This window comes from Magnolia sinica, chromosome 5, assembly GCF_029962835.1.
Source record: "Magnolia sinica isolate HGM2019 chromosome 5, MsV1, whole genome shotgun sequence".
Taxonomy (NCBI): Eukaryota; Viridiplantae; Streptophyta; class Magnoliopsida; order Magnoliales; family Magnoliaceae; genus Magnolia; species Magnolia sinica.
Window position 1 is genome coordinate 34,224,863 of NC_080577.1, and position 3,592 is coordinate 34,228,454.

At 36.7% G+C, this 3,592-nt stretch overlaps 1 non-coding gene across 1 annotated transcript; it reads right to left on the reverse strand.

The window, feature by feature from the left end:
- Positions 1 to 2,902: 2,902 nt before the first annotated feature.
- On the reverse strand, positions 2,903 to 3,009 carry LOC131247648 (small nucleolar RNA R71). The gene has a single exon (XR_009171924.1). It is a non-coding gene; the product is annotated as a small nucleolar RNA R71 (small nucleolar RNA).
- Positions 3,010 to 3,592: the final 583 nt, after the last annotated feature.

The window sequence follows — 3,592 nt, forward strand, 5'->3', positions numbered from 1 at the left end:
TAATACATATATTTAGCTCACAAATAGTAACATCAATCGGGTGGAACTGATAAGATGAATAAGTTTGGTTTACACTGAATGCCTCATCAGTAGGAGGTCCAGTTTCGGTTTTGTTTCATGGCACAAGTGTTGTAACTCGATAGAGTGCAATGCAATCACTTACGACAATATGCATTGAAACATAATGTTAACATTTATCGCAAAGCCGGGTGTTAGATGTTATGGTATTATAGTCATCTGAATTAAAATAGAGATAAAAGAACATTCGTTAAGATTCCTTGAAAGGAAGATAATCTATAATTGTCAAGTGTTTGTAAACCCCGGCTGATAATTACATTGTAAGATGCTTAGAGATAGTGAGAGTACATACATCAAGGTGGCATACACATTTCAACTAATTAAGATTAATCGACTATTTAAATTTTGTTATATGTTCTTATTATACATGCATACAATGAAATGAACAAATAAGGTTGGTTATGATTGAGCCTGTGGATATCTTGATAGAGACGATTGGAGTGATTGGAAGTTTGCATGTGGGTTATACCTTTCATAAGATTTTCATTTTCCGTCAGTATCTATGTCCTTGGGAATGGTGGCATTGTGATTATGCCCAGTCTTTCTTCGATTAGTGATGTGATGAGTGTCAAATATTGCATCTTCTCTCCTATTTATATCTTGGTTTTGTGAACATAATACTACATAAAGGTATATTTTATACATGTTTGTGTTGCAACATGAATCTAAGAGCTTGGAATGTAAATAATGCTAAAAGTATAAATTTGATGCTCTGAATCACCAAGGTAAAAGATGAATCTTAGGAAGCTAAGATTGAAGAATTCACATGCCAAAGATCCAAGGAAATGAAGTGAGGAATGAAGAAAATCGAAGATTTGAAGTGATGAAAAGGATAAAGCATGAAGTTCGACTAGCCCAAGCTCTGGCTCGACTAGCCCAAGCACTGGCTCGACTAGCCCAAACTTTGCTTCGACTAGTCCAAACTTTGCTTCGACTAGCCTAAGCTCTGCCTCGACTAGCCCAAGCTCTGCTTCAACTAGACTAAGAAAGTTCGACTCGAACTCCAACAACATTATCTTTCATATGCGCGTGACTTTCGACTAGTCGAAGATTCCACTCGACTAGTTGAAGATGACCTATGACTAGTTAAATATTACCCTTGACTAGTCAAAAGTTAAGCAGATTTTGTGCGGATTGTGTAAATTTGAGGCGGTTTCCGGACTTTTCTAACTCAGTGCAAAAGTCGGAGTTCCCTAACTATAAATAGGAGTTCATATGATGCTCCAAAGTATCTTCGAGGGTTTAAGGAGTAGAGCAAAAGGGTAGAGAGCTGTAGCTAAAGAGTCTTTCTTCTTTTTCCTTAGTTTGTTTTTATGCTTTTCTTAAGAGTTCTTAGTTCAATCATGTCTATGGTTGACTAAACCTCTTGTTAGGGCTAAGAAGTGAAGCTTGTAGTGTGATCAAGATGTGTACTTTACTTTGATTCATTTTATATTGAATTTCACTGATTTCTAGTTGATTTTAAGGAATATTTTTAGTTTTCAATGGTTTATTGTGACTCAAATTACAGTAGACGCTGCGATAGCTTTGAGTATCTTCTTTTCTTATTTGAGATTGTGGGATTAGTAAATCTTGTTGTTTGCTATCGTCTCCTGAGCATGGTTTGGTGACGGAATCCCTTCAAAATCTTCATAATCCTCTTCCATTGAGGCTAGATCAATGAGAAGTTCATAGATTTGATCATCTCTCTTTCCAATTGGAGAGGATATGACTCTGATTCCAATTGGATCACTTGAATCAAGTAAGGTAGTATCCTGATAGCTACAAGTAGATCATTAGCACCCTAGTTCCCACATTTAAATTCACAAGTTTCAATCTACAATATTCACAATTACTCTCTTTATTCCATATTTCTAATTTAGATTTTCTTCTAACTCTAGTTCTAATTACTTTCAGAAACGTACAAGATTAGTCCTTGTGGATTCGACCTCGGTATCACCGAGATTATTACTACATCGCAACCCTTCACTTGGGATTGTGAACAAGTTTCTGACGCTGTTGCCGGGGATTACGATTGTGTTTTTCTGAATTTAATTAGTTTTAGAAATTGGTTATGATTAGGATTAACTTTCTATTTTGTTTTTAGGTTAGAAATTTTTCTGAACTTATTTTTTTAGAAACTAGCACTGTTCTCTGTTTTTGTAGGGTCCTAACCTAGCAGCTTCTATCTGGTAACTTCGTTCCAACTCTCTCTCTCCCCTACTCTTAATTGTTGTAGTTTTCAAATTCTTAGATTTCAGGTTAGATTTTGAACTTAAAGGCTAAGAGTGTTTCATGCCCAAATGGGTTTGTGACAACACTTTACGTCTTTTGAGTGAAGGAGTATTAGTTGAAAGGTTGCCTATCCTTCACAGGACTAGACACCACTTGAGATCCTCAGAGTTAATAGAAATGATGGCTATTAATCAACCTTAATCACCAGTTGAGGAGGCCTAGGATGAGAATGAGGTGCATCATGCACCCCTGCCTCGTACTTTACGAGACTATTTACAACCAGCGGGAGTGATCACACCTTCCTGTTTGATTTTTTCCTGAAAATATAGGAAATATGGATATCAAGCCAAGAGTGATCCAACTCCTTCCGAAATTTCATGGACTTGAATATTAAAGTCCATATCTACATTTGAAAGAGTTCGACAAGATAATAGCCACTTCGTATTTTCCTAATGTATCTAAGGACACGATCAGGCTAAAAATCTTTTCTTTCTCCTTAAAAGAAAAAGCTAAGACGAGATTACATTTACTACGTCCGCGATCTATTGGCAGATGGAATGACATGACGAGGGAGTTCATAAAGAAATTCTTCTCATATCATAAGACGAACACCATCAGAAAGTTAATCATGAACTTCGCCAAAAAGAAAGATGAAATATTCTTCCAATGTTGGGAGCGGTTCAAGGATCTTGTCAGTTCATGCCCACAACACGGTTTTGAAACATGGCGCATGACAAATTTCTTCCATGAAGGACTGACATCTTCCATGCGCCAATTCGTCGAGATGATGTGTAATTAATGGAGAATTCATGAACAAAGATGTCGATGATGTGTGGGATTACTCTGACAAACTCGCTGAAACCGCACAATCATGAGACATCTCCCCAAGGCCTAACACCACTTCTAAGTCTACTTAATCAAATGAGAAGGGCAAAATATATCTTTTGAAAGAGGAAGACGATATAAATGCTAAAGTGGCTAATCTTACAAGAAAAATTGAGGCCATAAAACTTAAGAAGGATAAGGCTAAGAAAGTTGTTTGCGGTATTTGTGCTTGTAATGTTCATACAACTGAAAATTGTCCAACAATACCTGCCTTTCAAGAAATATTGAATGAGCAATCGAATGCTGTGAACAACTACCAAAGACCTTTCAGTGGACCCACTTCAAACATATACAGTTCTAGTGGGAGAAATCATTCAAACTTCAGTTGGAGGAATGGACAAATTGCTACTCCTCAAGGAATCCCTAACCAAGTCTTAAATTAAGAGAAACCTCAAGAGGAATCGGTTTAAAACCC